This window comes from Oxyura jamaicensis, chromosome 18 (assembly GCF_011077185.1).
Source record: "Oxyura jamaicensis isolate SHBP4307 breed ruddy duck chromosome 18, BPBGC_Ojam_1.0, whole genome shotgun sequence".
In the NCBI taxonomy this organism is placed as follows: Eukaryota; Metazoa; Chordata; class Aves; order Anseriformes; family Anatidae; genus Oxyura; species Oxyura jamaicensis.
This window is the reverse complement of record NC_048910.1, coordinates 7,000,781-7,017,167: the sequence shown is the minus strand read 5'-3', so window position 1 is coordinate 7,017,167 and position 16,387 is coordinate 7,000,781. Positions and strand designations below refer to the sequence as shown.

Genomic DNA, 16,387 nt, shown 5'->3' with positions numbered 1-16,387 from the left:
GCCATTTGGACAGCAAGCACAACGGATTTCAGTCTCTAAAGCAGGGCTTTCTGGACCATCACGTGTGTACTACTACTAGTAGCAGATGAACAAATCTCCTCATTTTGCACTGAGCTAGTTCTCTGCTGGGATTTCCTCCTTCAGTCTCCCTTCTCCAAGATCTCCGCCTTTGTTCCTCCAAAACTTGTTCCCTGTAAGTTCCAGTGTGTAATTTCACACTCACCTTCAGACTACGTGTATGCCACTTCTGCCTTTAGATTTTTAAGTTCTTGGCGATAGTGCACTTAGCTCTATTGATGGGATGTTAAGATCTCTTCAGGAAATCTTTTTAACCAACTAGCAGTTTTTTACCTGTTCTTGGCCATACTTCTTTTTTTTTTTTTTTTTTTTTTTTTTTCTCCTAAAACATGTTATAAACAGCATTTGCTTTAGACACAACATGAATCCCTGCCAATTAATTAAACCCTGACACGTAAGCAACACCCTGTGTTACTAATCATTTTAGGTCATGCTCGAGGACTTAAATTGTTGTTTACAGCAGGTAAGGTTCTGTTTAAAATCACTTCATTTTTAAGACAAGAAAGAATGTTGTGCCTGATTTTGACCTCTGGGGACATGAACAGATTGATGTCTGTTGGCCAATGGCTGTTACATACATTCACTAGCTCAGTGTACTTAAATGAAAGTTGCTCAGTAAAATCCATAAGTCTGCCTACTTATAAGGGCATTAATGAATGCAATCACACATTAGTTAAATTAATATATTTATAAATAATGGGTTCATCCTATGCATCACAAGATAATGGTAATATTTAGCAGTTTCTAAACTAAAATAGGGTGGGAGAGAAGAGATTTATGAATTGAAATCAGCTAATGGTTTCTCTGCCAGCTAGTTCTGATTCCACACTGATCAATCAATTCAGAGTATTACGAGCATTTTTCTCAAGAGTGCAATATATGACAACTGCCAAGCTTTGCTTTGGTGATTACTAAAAGGACAGATACTGGTGTGAACCATATTTCAGCACGGCAGGAATATAAAAAATGAATTGTTAGAAATGGTCCAGGAGGAATGGATAGCAATAAGACATCAATGTCATCTGTAAACTGATTTGTGATGAATTTTTAGAGAGCTTACTAATATGATGTTTTGATTTAGAGAGGCTTTAGAAAGTCAAAAGTCTGATGCAAACATCAAAAACTTTAATGAATAAAAAATGTGATACAGTATTGCTGCTTAAATGACTTCTAATACTCCTGCAGCATTGCATGTTCTCAGATACATTAGTAAGTGAACATAAAATGAAACTAGCAGTTTAAAGTAACTGTTGTTTGTTAGTCCTCATCACTATTTAGAACAGTATCTTTTGTATCTTTTCAGAAGTACTTAGGAAAAGGCATTTATCTAGGTTCTAGATCTGTCTCTTAACAAGGTCTTCTGCTTCCTTATCACTTCAGGGATCCTATCTTAAGAGTGACCTAATTTGGAGTATGTGGGAACTCAGATGTGCATCTTGTGTTTTCCTAAATTTTGGTTGTCTATGATGATGGAATCAGTGCTGTTACTGAAGCAGAGCTAACTGATACCAGCCATAGGTCTTGCCCACTGCTTTCTTTTCTCCTTCCTCAATTGTTTCTTCCAATAAATTGCTTTCAAGTTCCTCGTACCTTGGGGGCTGGAGTAGCAGCTGGCCTCTGATTTCTAAATATTTTGATATATTCAAAGGAATTTTCAAAATACAAATTTGCTCTAAATGGTCTTTTTCTATCTACTAATATACATTGTGCAGTATTTTGATAGTATCTTATTCGGATTTATTTCATCCTGCTCTTAAGTCTATTTATAAACCTAGATGTTTATTGCAAACCTTGCAGAGGTAAAAGTAACATATATCTTGTCTTTGTACTTGATTCTGTACTTGAGGCTATAACAACTATATGAAAAAGCTGAAGATTTTTTTTTCTCCTGCACTGCTCACACAGTAAAGGTGTACAAGTCTCCTAACACTATATACTTTAAATGGAATACAGTTTGTATTTCAGCATCATTAAAACGTATTTCCTGGTCTCGGATTCATTCTTTCTCTTTCATTTTCCTTCCCTTTCTTTCTTTTCAGTAAAAACATAAAATAATTAATGTATGACATTATATTGAAACCTATTAAAATACAATATTTTCTTACAAGCAGATATTTTTGGAATAATATTATTAAAGAAATGCTTTTCACAGACAGCCTGCTGTAATTAATAGGAATGAATCATATCAAAGTCAAGATATATGGAGAAGATACTAGCATATGTTAGATTATTTTTCAGCTGCCATTAGGTCACTTAAAGCAAAACACTTGCCATGCAAACCAGAACTAATGAGAATCCACATACCTTCCCTCCTGGTAAATCCTGGCCTTAAAGTTTCATGACTTTTTGTTCTCAATTCAATGGCAAAAGACTGCGATTTGGAAATAAGCTTTTATGATCTCTGGTTATATATATTGGAGACTTTTTTTCTAAGCAAATGTGAGACACTCGTTATGTTGTTATCAGTGCCATGAATGTCCTTTACAAAGGTGATATAATCTGTAGTAATAATGTAGCTAACATTATCTGTGTTTAAAAACAGCATTGCAGTAGTTTCTTAAACATTTGAGAATAATTTATACAACAGCATCCAACACAGATTTTTTTTTTCTCTTTGTAATCAGTGTAAGGCCAACTTGAACTTACAAGAATTATTATGAACTGTTCATAAATAATTCTTCTTCAGTTCTTCTTATTTCAATATTAGTTTATTCTCCTATGTGAGTTCAAGCATTTGAGCTTTGCAGCTTCCTAGTTGGCAGGTGAGTATATTGCATAGCAAACAGTGCTTATGTAAAGCACTACCTTGACTGTGCACTTGGCTCTCCACCACTGGCAGTTGGTGGCAAGGCTGTTAGCCATTCAGCCTAATAGCCTGCACCCATCGAATACGTGTTTATATTTAAACCATTTTTCCTGAAGATGATTAACAAATTGCTCTGGAATTCTGTAATGGAGTATAGATGGGCATCGGTTTGTATGTGGGGGAACAGGAGGCTATGATGTATGCTACGTGTCTGCTGCCCATGTAGGCAGCAGATACATTTTGGCGGAAGATCTGTTTGTGGGTGAAAGGTGCTAAGTCAGCTTTCCAAATAGTTACACAGACAGCAGGCACGGTGACAGCTTGTGGCCTGTTGGCTACAGCTGTGAAGTGTGAGCTGTAAGAGATCCAGCACCTGATGAACTGGAGTCAGACACAGCCCTTAAAGAAGCCAGAGAAAAGCTTCTCTTTCGTGTTGTACATTAACTCTTACTTTCATTCCTGATGGTTAAAGCTATGAACTATGTTTTTGTGGAGTTGAAATGATCTCAAATAAGGAAACAATCAGGAAACAACTAATCTGTTTGACACTGATTTATCATCAGGTCATTCACATAGAAGTTAAGAAAGTTAAGGACAAGTAAACCTGCTCTGTGGCTGGAGAATTAGCACAAAATAATTGCAAGACTGGTGCTTTTGGAAGTTGTTTTTTTGTCTCAAGCACAGCAGATAACAGTTCTCACAGTCGCATCTCCTTACATTGTTTTATAGTGAATGTAAGCAAGAAACCACCATATTTTTGGCAGGGATTTCTGCCCGTCTTGCAACTGGAGTAGGGACGTTATAATAGACACATGTCAATTCTGCTGCAAGCTAGTGAAGACAAGGATAAATAACACTGCTGTCAGGGTGAAATACAAATTGCTGTGGTAGTCAAATGTGTCATTCAGAACTTTGAGTGTTAGAGTGAAGTGCAAGTTCATTGTTCTTCCTCCTGATACTGTTAATCACGGATTGTTGAAGGGTGAAGTGGGAAGTTTGCTTATAGATAGGAGAATTAATTGAGGTGTTTTAGAATTTGATGCCAGAAAGGAGGATAAGGGCAAAAACTGAAACAGCGGTCAATTATCCACCACCAATGAATTAGTGGTCTAATAATTAAAAACAAATCTGTGATCAGCAGCTCCTTGTCCAGTTGGGAACTGGACGGTGAAACAGCAGGGGTATTTAACCTGTGTGTCACTCAACAGGCTGAGAAAAAAATATCAGTAAATGATTCTGAAGCAGGGGAAGAAAAAGTACATGAATTGGGGGTAAGAAATTGTTTTAATGTACGAGGCAGTATATATTACAGGGGATTGCAAGCTGTACAAGGAAATTGGAAAGAGAAAATAATCCTTTGCATGTACCCTTTCTTATTTGGGCTATGCTGTTCCTGTACAGAAAATGACAGAAAATCATAGCTCATGGCATTATTACTAAGATGTGTGGCAGCTCTCTGTGTCATGTAGGTAAGTGTTTGAATTTATAAATAGTTCAGTGTATGTACCTTGCAAGTGAAATCAATTATAACTAAATAGTTTTAAACCCAGCTTCTTTATCAAGTTATTGCTCATGTCCCTGAACAATAAACAGTCCCAAACTGTCAATTTAAGTCTGACAATGGAAATCTTAGCTTCTAAACTGAAAAAAAAAAAAAAAGAAGTTTAACTTGTCTGCCAAAAAACACTGGGGAGTCTGTTTTAACTGACAAATACAGAGAAGATGATTAAAGAAACATTTTTTGATGTCTCCTTTTCTAAACTTAGTTAAAGAAGAAAGTGTAGAATTCTGGTACATCAGTAGAAAAATCCAAATACATAACAGTCTCATTTTCAGGAGTTTTCTCTAAAATCCAGTTTGTCTTTCCTATCTCAGTTTACAACATTCAACTTGAAAGAAAAATAAGTATGTTTATATGTATCTTTCTGTCTGTACGTGTATGAGACTCTCACCTTACCTTTTTCCTAAAGGCTGTATCCTATCATTCATCATTTCAGCAGTCAAATAAAAGTGAACAAGAATATAAGATTTCATCTGCAGTCTATTTTCCAGAATTTTTCAGAATCCAGAAACTCACTGTAAGACATTTGATTAAAGCATCAGTCTAAAGAAACAACATCATCTGTAAGGAAAGTCAATAAACTGTTTATTTTCTGAATTTATGTTTTGTCTCTCTTGCATCAGCCCCAGCTCTGAGTAATGCTGTAAAATGGCTAAAGGGATGGCTTCTGGAAAGTTATCTTCAATTTAAATCTGTATAACTTGCATCATAACTTAAAACTAGCTGAAGAAAGTTCATATGGGTGCTTATATTCCCTGAGGGGATCATTTCACAAGACAGTTGGAGCATCTGTAGTGACTATTAAAAGATAATTCTGTTTTTTCAAGAAAGATGACTCCTGGTTTCAGTGTCGCTATTATGAATTTGCAAGGTCTAACTATTTCAAAACTGCTTTTGGTACCAAGGTGAAAATGTGCTTCATATAAATATAAGTAGTGTTAATCTCTAGCCTGTGACACACCACACAGAAAAAAGAAAAAAATTCTACTGCACTCTTACTTATTTTAACAGCTCAGTGCCACCTGCCTCAGGGAAGCTGTTCAGCAGAAGAGGGTGTTGCACAGAATACACTTACTTAGATGGCACATTGCCACATTGATCCATTAGAGATATTTATTGTGGTTGGGGGCAGGAAGGAGAAAAGTGGGCAGGGATTAATAAGGACAAATTGTGACTTCCTTGGGATATGCAGGAAAAAGGAATGGGTGTATATCCTTTACTCCCATATACTTTCCACTGTGCCCCAGCAAGCAGCTGGCGGCAGCATATCAACATCATAATTTGCCACTGATAGTACTAAATCCCTCTACTTGCATTCTGCACTCCTCTGTTCCCTGCCACACAAACAGTGCAAAGAAATACATCGCAGTGATGAATTTAGATCACAGCAGCTTCCAGGGCTATGCCAAGGGCAGTACAGCTGTGCTGAGGTGGCACATAAAAGCCCCTTTGAAGACACTTTGCCCTAGCTAAGGATTTAGCCTTAACTAAGTATTTCATCTAGTCCTATTTCATCTAGGACTATTTCAGACCTCTACCCAAAATAGTGTTCAAATGTACTGTGCAAAGACTTTTTTTTTAAAAAAAAAAAAAAAAAAACAGAGTCAAAATTACTTTTAGTCACACAAATGCCCTTTTGATATTATCAGAGCCCTTCTGTATAAGTGTATTTTTGTGTTTAGTTTTGTAAAGCATATTATTTATGTGATGGACATTAATAGCTACTTTCGAGTGACTTCAGCTTTTGATGCAAATGTACATCCATGATCTTTTCTTTCAGTGTGTTATTAAAAATGACAGTCTGCCGTGGTTCCTCCAGCCTGAAGACAGGCTGGGATGTAAATCCCTACTTGACACATCCGGGGCCATTTACTAGGTATTGCTCAATTAGAAGTGCAGAAATACGGCTAAACAGGTCTCCTGGTATGTTGCCAAGGGACAGATTTCAATGCTGGAGAGAGAAACTCTGCACCCAGAACCTCACTATCAAGAAGGATTTGACATGGACAGAAGGCAGTGATATTGGAGAGATTCTCAGATTCAACAGATACACAACACTAAATCCATGCCTCGAAATCTCAACTTCAGGCTTAAACCTTTGGTGCTTTATCTTGTTTATTTGACATCTTCTCGCTACAAGGAAGATACTTTCTACCCATGACAAGATGGTTTTTGTATCCGGCTCTTTAGAGAGCTTACACCAAATTCCTTGGTGTAAGTGTATAAATAAATACAAATAAAAGTATACTAGAAGAATATTGTTTGGAAGCAGGGAGATGTATGCTACCATCTTTGGTCAAATTTCAGATGGAATCATCCTCTCTTACTGTGCAAAGTTGTGTGCCATCTTAGTGCCCATTTGCTATCACCCCAATGCCCTTAGTCACTGAAGTGGCTACGTATTAGTGGAATGATTGCTGGATCTAGTTTGACCTTCTGGGGGGCCTCTCTGTGGCAAGAGGTTGTGCAGGTTTTCTCTTAACACAAAGTGTTCCATAAACAGAAGAAATAATGAAGCCTGGTTTCCTATGGAATCACGTTAGCTTCCTTACAGCTTCTGTCCCGTTATCACTTCACAAATCCCCTTCATTAGAAAGCAAAGGCAGCAGATGCTGTGGCTATTTCCAAGCTCTTTGTGCCAGCCATCCTGCAAATGCACCTACTCATTGCTCAGTTGGCTGCTGCTAACAGCAATCTATAATACCTTCATTTTACCTACCTTTTTCTAAGACAAGATATTTTGTTTCCTTCTATGCAGTTTTCACAAAATGCTTAGATATCGTCTTCTTTGTCAAGTTGGATGGAACTGGCCAGCAGATACAGGATTTACTGAAGGGAAAGTAGAAAACAGTTCAAAAACTATTATTATTATAATGAATTATTTGTGATATCATAGGCATCTCATTGAAGGTCATGTGTCTATGAAGGCAGGAGCTATACAAGCTAAGGATTTATGCGCCAAACAAGGAATTTCAAAGGTAGCTATATATTAAAGAAATTCTGTATCCTGTAGATTGCAGCTGTTAGTGCTGTAGTTTTACACATCACTGTTTGGCTACTATTTTCTCCAGCAGAAATGCATCGTTTTCAGTATCTTTCGTGGAGTGCAGCACTGATAACTCAATATTTAAGCAAAATAAAGTCAGTAAACTAGTAGGAATGTAGCATTGCTTGTACAAAAAAATCTTAACAGCATACAAAAGATTTGTGTCTTGCCCAAGGAATTTTCATCTGTTTAGAAGATCCAACAGTGCTTGAACATACATTGTGTGCTGTCTCCTTACTGTTGTGATAAATTCAAGTTAGGGAGCTAAGCATGAGAAAGCTTTCAGGGAACCACTGAAAAGGTGGTAAGAATGTGTAAGGACTACAGTACTCATCCTGAGCAAGGTCACAGCTGAAATCCTCTTACAGTTATGAGGTAAGTCTCACAGGCCAAAGGCGCACTACAGGAGAATCTGCTTAGATGTACCCAAGCTAGTTCAGAGAAGAACAAACAAAGGTATCAGCTCAAATAATGAAAACTGGGCATCTGAGTTAGTACTGCCCAGCTGGTCCAGAGCTCCAACAGCCATGGTGGGCATCTCTGCATTGGTCTCCTTGGTTTGGGGAAAACTTCTGCCAAAACAGCTCGGGGTATTTGAATGGACTGATATTTTTTCCAAATGTCATGTTCTTTAAATGCTATTTGAATTGAAGATTTGCACAGTTCCCTTTAGAATTTCACCGCAAATATCATCAAGATGTTTATATGTGTCCAGCTGCTTTATCACCTCCAGTTCCTGCTCTCCCTGAGCAGTGCAAAGGAAGAGGAGAAACCATTTCACACAAAGAAGTCTTAGACCACTTTCATGACAAATACTCGCCACTTCAAGTGAAGACATAATACCCTGAAAGACGTGGTATGACTACCATACTGTATGCATTTCTGCCTGGACTGTTAACAATTACCTCTAACTCCTACAAACAAAGCAAAAAATATAAAATCAGAAACACAGCTGTGAATATATTCTTGACCACAAACTCCAAAATTTCTGTTCATCAAAGCCTGTGCTAATGAAAACCTCTGCCAGACACTTAATAAGAACCCAGAAATCATTGTAAGTGGGGGAGTATTTCACTTGCAGTTACATATTTCTTTGGGTAAAAACTTGTTTCATTTGCAGATCTCTGATAATCATGAGCCATTCTCAGTCCAGTCTCTTTCCTCAGCTAGTTCTGGGCTCTCTGATGATCTCACTGACAGGAGCAAGCATTTTTGGCCGAAGGATTTTGCTCATCTCCTCTTCCACTTAGCCTCATCTTTTCCTGAAAGTATTTTAGCTGCAAAACCACATATCCATTTCAACATCTAAAACCATGTGCCTAGTATTGTTTGTCCTTTAGTACACCATTGTGCCCTGCATAAATAATCACATGAATAAAGGGATGTGCAGCGAGCCATAAACTAAAGAGATTCCTGAAGAGAACTACTGGGATGTGCAAAATGCATGCCAGCTCTTCACTTTTCTTCCTGCTTCCACCAGATACCAGCTGGTATCTTCTGTAGGCTTGGGACTACTCTTTTCCTGTGAGCAGCATAGAGGTGATTACTGGAGAAAGAGCCACGCTGTTGAGCTGCAAGCCAGCACGGCGCCGTGTGGAAGTCTGCAGCAGCCTTTAACTGAACACCCCACACATAAATTAGGAACAATATTACAGCATCTGGTGTACGTAATGGGAGAATAAAACAGCTGTGCTAGATGAAATACTGAGTCTGGCAAATTATTACAACAAAGTTTATAAATATTACTGTTAGTCTGGCTGCAATTACTGTTTAATAGGTGAGGAGGCAGAAAGAGAGAGCAGTTCTGCATCTCCAGTGTTATGAAAGAGTGATCCATCAGCTGAGCCCAGATTTCCTTAGAAGGTAGATCTCTTGAGATAGGATGGAGTGACTGTCCTGTCCAACCAGAGTGTCAATCAGTCCCATCGGCACAATGATAAAGCAGTTTATCAGATAGCACACATGATTTTTCTGTGATTGTTCTCGAGTGTTTGATGATGGAGGGAGTTTTAGCAACAAATCCTCTACTGTAATCTTTGGAGACAGTTCTTTAGATAAAACTGGCTTCCTCCCAAGGATGCATCAGAAACTTCTGGGTAGCAGTTCAGGAGGGGTTTTAACTGCCCTCCATAATTACAAATTATAATACCAGTTTGGTCCTTAGAGACTTCTAAAATGAATTGGCAGGCAGAACTGAATATTATCATGGCATTATTGGTGATACCAAAAGAAATATAATATTTGTATGACATTTGTGAGAAGAGGGAAGTTATAGGCAGCAGCTTTGGATCAATACTTTATCACCCACTTATCTTCCTGACACCTTAAAGGGAAGAATTGTTAAAGCTGTGTAGGAAGAAATTACATTGTCTTGTAGAATTTGAATCTATGCAAACAGTAAATTTATTTTAAAAGCTTCCAGGTTGTGGGAATATTTTTTTTGTCATTCCCATCATCTTTCTAACCCAACAGCTGTACTAGATGAAAAATTGAGTCTGTCAAGTTATTACAACAAACTTTATAAATATTACTGTTAGTCTGGCTGCAATCATTTTTTAATAGCAAAAGAAGAAAAAAAGAGGAGTTCTGCACATCAAACATTTTGAAAAACAATGATAATGCTGTATAGCACATGAGGACCAGCATCCAATTAGAGCTGGCAGAAACGAGCTGCAAAGAAAAGGGAAACTGGAACAGCGGCTCCAGAATGAGGATAGTGGGTAGCAAGACCTCACAAACATTAAAGAGATGCACTTTGCAATTTTTTGCAAAATGAAAGTTACATTTCATTACATTTTTATGGTATTTTGAGCCCAATCAATAAGCTTTACTACCTGCATCCTCCATTGTCTCATTGCAGCTAAGTGGGCGATCAGCTTTCTTTCTTGATGTACTATAGATATAGAATCACACCTTATTCAATGACTAAAACGGACACTTTTGGTGATAACGGATTCTTCAATGAGATATATAATTGTTTGCAGCTTATGCAGCTTTTATTGAATTATTATTGAAAACATAATTTCATGCTTGGATGAGTAGTAAATTTAATTCATTTGCTAGCAAGAGATAGTAACAAATATGGCTCTACCAGTATGACTTCTAAGAAAGGAGAGGAATTTCTGTATAGGTACCCAACAAGTGGGAATTAGCTCTAAGCACTTGTTGGTCTGCTTTTCTACATTCACTGCTGATGGATTTAGAAATGCAGGAAAAAATGTTCTGTCAGAAGTAGATAGTTTGGTCAGAGTTGTAACCAAAAGCTGTCACTTCATTATAATATATACAATGAAGTCTTGTGGGTACAATTTGCATCCCAGTTTGTTTTGGTAAAATGGAATTGCCATGGGGGATGTGGAATTGCTTTGGGGGGTTTTCAGAGCATGGATGAGTCACTGAATGGGCGAAGGATTTGCAGCTATTTATAGGATTTTGTTAGCCACAACTCAAAATTTAGCATCTTCCTTCATGTAGATATGTACATATCTACGCAATAATTTTACAAATGTGTACAGAAGTCACAGGGAAAAGATGAGGACTACTTTTTGTTAAACTGAGGCCAGCAAGACAAGTCTGTATACAGACTAGGTAGAAGGTAAACACTCTTCCTTTCTCCTTTTCAACAAAAGGACTCAGCTAGATGAAGCCATGGATTACCTGAGCAGGCAGGAGGTTGGACTAGAAACTGCCAAAAATCTCTGTCAACCAACATTGCTCTGAGTCTGTGTCTGTTGAACGGATTCTGGGTGCTTTAATCCTTGTTCCTCTCCCAAAACATTGACTAGTATTCCTCTGCTTTAACACAGACATCTAAAAATACCCTGTGGAAATGCCTGCCTTTTTTTTCCCTAGGAAAAACCCAGCTTTTAGATGGCTACAGTTAAAAAAAATAATTATTTTCCTCTTCATTTCTTGAATATAAAGTAGTTCAGATTGTATTTGACAACACAGAGTAAATGCATTGTAAATTAAAGGTAGCTAGACAAATTTTCACTGAATTTGATGAGATGAAAGGATGAAGCATTCACTGGAAATATATTTTCTTCATATTAGATTGGAATTTATGGAAACCCGTGCTGAATTTGCAATTACACCACTTGTTTAGCATTTGCAACACTACTTATTTCAAATGTCATCATTTTTAGCTTACTAATTCAACTGATCATCTTATAAGTGCAGTGAAATTACAATGAATATATTTATTTATTTTTCCTTAAAAAACATGATGATTGAATTATTTTTGCAACATTGCACAATATAAACATGTATTGCAAGGTTTATGGCTTTGACTCTTACTGGCTGAGCTAGCACTATTTGATTTAAAAGTCCAAGTCCCTTCATGTGGTGAGTAGCCAGAATTAGACACTGAAATCCAGGCTGCATCTCTAAGAGACAATAACACCTTGAGATGATTAGTATTTAAAAAAACAGAACAAAACATAAAGGACACACACAGGGGAATAGTAAATTCATAACTTTTGAGTAAGAATTGGCAAAATGCTTGTCAATAGCTGTAAAATGCCTTCTCTGTGGGAATATTTCAGGACATTAAAGACAAGAAAGGTCATTTGTCCCAGCATGTTTCTCTCAATTTACAATTTATGTCACTTTTCCTATTTTTAATACACTTGGATTTGTTTTTTTTTCTTCTCCATAAACAGCGGCCATGCAGAAATCAAAAATTCTAGTGATGCTATTTATTTTTTGTGAAATAGAGAGGTAGGTCACGGTCATTGCTGTGATGTTATGCTGGCCACCATTTTGTATCTTTGTTATCAAACTCAGTAGCAACCCAGTTGCTAGAGGCTTTGATATTATTTTCTTAACCCGAAGTAAAAGCACCTGCACAAAAAAACTTTAAAGATACCTGAACTTAATTCAACAATCTCCTTCTGCCTTTCACAGGAGCAAAAGCTATTATTCTTTTTTATAAGAAGCCTTTGATTATTTGTCCCTGGTCTTGATATCCTTTCAGAAGGTGCTTTACAAACATATATAGTCCTTTTTTATTGATAAAGGAAGTGCTCTATGGAATACCACATCTTTTCATTTAAATACTTAATCAGTGTGCTGCTTTTCTATTATCAGTTTTGCATCTGTTTTAAAGCACTTTAGCTGAAGCCTTTGGAAGTACACGTATGTGCCCTTTATTAGCCTTTCTGTCTTTGTCTATCAGGATCATAATTTTCTTTGAATAGTTGCATATGAGATTGCCAGTGTGGTTCTCAAAAACAAGGGTGCATTTTAAAGGGTAAGCAGAGTGCCTGTGAAATCATTTCACTGCATCACTATAGCTTATCTTTCTACTTTCATAGTCTGTAGTCCCCATACGGATTAATTTCATCTGTGCTTGCACATAGCTTTGATACCGCCTTGTACCCTTACATCATTTGGTCTGTTCTGACTCACCATAAAGCCTTATACTTAAAGGATAATGTTCACGATGGGGGAAGTATACAAGGCAATAAACAGCTTTTGCAGGTGATTAAACACACTGAAGCAAAGCTGAGGCATTTGAAAACCCCAAAAGCTGTTTATTGTAAGCAAGGCTACACGTCACAAAGGGAAGCTGTGCTCAACAAGCCACGATGTTAAATAAAAGCTTTTCTTTACCTTGTCTTGCAAGGCCAGGGAAATTTTGTAGTGCTGCCTTCATGTAACCGAGTAGATCCATTCCTTCTCGTTTTTAGTAATGCGGTTGGCTTTCATTGTAACGGTGTAACAGGAGATAGTTCCGGTGTAATTGCTTGGGATAAAAGCAGCAAAATGCCTTTCTTCAAATCACTGTGGAGGTTCTTGATGATAGTCCTTACCTCCTCTCCCCACCCCACAAGAGGCCCCCTTTATTCCCAACTCCTTTTTTTTTCCTCTAGTTGCTACTCCCTTTGTCTCTGTTTCATGCTTTCCTTTTTTGTTGTTTTTTTTTGTGTGTTTTTGTGTTTTTTTTGTGTGGTGTTTTTTTTTCAATGTTATCTTTACCTCTACTTTCCTCATCACTTCAAAGATTTCCTGAGAATAACGCTGGAGCCAGAAACATTTAGTCACTTAAAGGAGGTGGTTAGAGGAAGGACTGTTATGAGCCACAATATTTGCAGTGCTAGGGAATCTCTGCTACACAAATTGCATTGCATTTGTAATGCCGAGTTACCAAAAACTGAACAGCATTTTAAGCAATTGAAATTTACTGAAACATATGATTATCAAGAGTATTTTCTTTAAAACATTTTTTTTTATTATTATTATTATTCCAACAGAAGGTTGATATACTCTTACATATTTTGGTGGATCTCCCTATCAGATGCAGACAATCTAACTGCACTTGCAATTCTTGAGCCCCAACTTACTGGCACACATCATTGTACGTACATATTACCGTGGCTATTTGTGCAAGTTAGACACTTACGTGATACTGTCGTTAATGGCTGGCACAAAATGTGTAACAGAAAAAAAGTAAGTCATAGGTCAGTAATTCTCGTGAAAGGTGTATAATTTCATACCGTATGAATGGAAGGAAGCTTACAGTCTGAGGAAGGAATATGTAATAGTTTGGAGTGGGTGACAAAGACTACTTTTTTACTGTTTATTGCTGTGAATTACAGTATAGTGTTTCTCATTTATAAATTTGCCCTTCTATCTTCTACAAAAGGCAAATATGAAAGGAATAATGGAATTTTGGTAACTAGCTTAGGTTGAAGCCATATGCTGCAAAACAGAATTTATCAGATAAAGTGATAGTCGGAAAAAAATCTGGTTAGCAATTCCAAACAGCAGCTGACTGAGGATTTTGTCTTTCCTCTTGTCCTTTAATCATTTCTACAAGAGCAATGTTTTTTATGGAAACTAATATTTACTCATTTATACATACAAAAACATTTTAATAGTATTTAGAAAAACTCTGCACTTTACATTCTTGTCTCAGAAAAATGCAAATGCAGTGTAAATCTGGATTTATACCAGTATTACTGAAACACAGATCTGTTATTGAATATCTTTATCCATTGGGCCCTGTTAACTTCAGCTGAAAGGCCAGATCCTGAATCAGTAAAACTGTGGCTAAATATGGAGATGTGACATTCTTTAGCCTCACTGAGAACCAGGAAGATCATTTACATCATGGTAACCCTTCAGGGAATTTGTAAGAACTGGATGCAGATGAATACCCTGGTTTTTGATGACTCCTTGAGAAGGCAAATTCAGAGCAGACACTCTGAATAATAAGAAAAGACACACACAGGAAAAATGTGTTTCATCTACAGTCATTGGAATACATTCAAAGGTAACTGCTCATCCACAGACTGTGCTGTACCATTTCTGGAAAACATGCACATGTTGTATCTGCACAAGGCAGAAAAGATGAAGTGCAGAAAGAGATAAAAGTCACTGAATGTGAAAAAAATATAACTGGCAGATATTTGTGTGGATATTCTGGGAAGGTGGGTATCATCTGAAGATGTGCTAAGGATTTCACCCAGAGCATTTAAAACTGGAAATAAGACTAGTGAGAGTAAAAATATTGACTTTCCTTTAGAAATCTCCTTTCCTTCTAAAATGAACACGAGTTGTTTCTTCCATTTCAGTTTAGGAAAGAAGCTCTGACAGACTGATTTGAATTTTTTCTCACAAAGGTTAATCCACAAACTCTGTTCTCTTACTGTTATTTTACCAATCTCTGTCGTGTATATCAATTAGCTTTTTTGTATTTATTGTATACTTTCAAATATACTCAGAATAATACATGGAACATGTTTGAAAGAAATAGAATAGGACACTTGTATTTTATAATTTTTAAATCATTATGAGTTAACCAAGACTGTTTTTGTAAATGGATATTCTCTTTTTTGCCAAAAATCAACATTTTTCATGCATGAATTTGAATAGTGGATTACATATACCTAAAAGAATGCTTTTTCGGATGAGTAGTCAGAACAATCAGATGCTTTTAGAGGGAGTTTTTTGTTTGAAATAAATTTGTTAGGGCTCTTTTCCCCATCGTGCTTTCCATCAAAATGTTTGTTGCTCATTTCAATTAAAAACATGAATTCTGAAAAGCATGTACATTATTGAGTATTTTCTGCACTACAGGGGTGTATATCACAGTAAAGAATGTTTTCAAGAGAAATAAAGGTATTCTATTACAACATTTTTTTCTGAAGCATAAAGCCATTTCCATCATAGAAGTTTCAGAGAAAACTTTCTAAGAGGTCTGGGACCATTTTTTTTAGGTAGTTACATACCTAATGAGGATTTACAAATGTTCTAAACCCCATTTTCATTAAGAGTAGTTAGTGCCAAAATGAGTCTGTCTTTCAAAATCACTTCAAGCGTCTATTTGTATTTTAAGGACTGTATTACTTTTAAATTCTGACCCTTTGACTTCTGTGAAGTAAATGATCACTTAAGGCAATGTTGTCCTCCACTAGATTAAATAGACATCCAATATTTTATCTTCATCTGAATGCATTTTCACTTCAGCCACAGTTAATATGAAGTATATTGCATTTTGTATTTGCTGCGTGAAAGGATGATTTATTTATTTCAGATAGTTTATAGAGTATTTTTTTATTCACATCAGGATCTCATCTATTCCTTCTGCATTCATATTTTATAGCACTTTAACTGATTGATTTGATTTGACTCAACACTTTGACAGCACCTTTGGCATGGAGAGTGCACACATACAACACAAATCATTTACTTGATTCATTTCTAAACTATTTATCTTACCCTTAGGTTATTTTGTGAACTTACGGCCTTTTGGTTCTGACCAAATTAACCAGGCAAATGCGGGTAAAACACAAGTCCCAAGTCTCCAAGGGTAAATGCCTTACTAACTTACATGTCTTATTTAAAGTGCTGTACATATGCTTGTGTTCATAATAATGCAGCAAAGGCTTCA

At 36.7% G+C, this 16,387-nt stretch overlaps 2 protein-coding genes across 10 annotated transcripts in view; one reads left to right on the top strand and one right to left on the bottom strand.

Annotated features, from left to right (window-relative positions):
* Positions 1-16,387, bottom strand: part of LOC118175736 — a 214,843-nt gene that overhangs the window by 36,742 nt on the left and 161,714 nt on the right. For 2 of the 8 annotated variants that reach the window (XR_004755096.1, XR_004755099.1), the window contains one exon: positions 7,165-7,274. The exons of the other annotated variants lie outside the window; for them this stretch is intronic. The gene's annotated coding sequence lies outside the window, so the exon portion shown is untranslated. The remainder of the gene's footprint in view (positions 1-7,164; positions 7,275-16,387) is intronic. 8 annotated transcript variants of the gene reach the window in all.
* The window catches only part of CA10 (carbonic anhydrase 10), a 199,467-nt gene that overhangs the window by 83,587 nt on the left and 99,493 nt on the right, over positions 1-16,387 (top strand). The window lies entirely within an intron of this gene.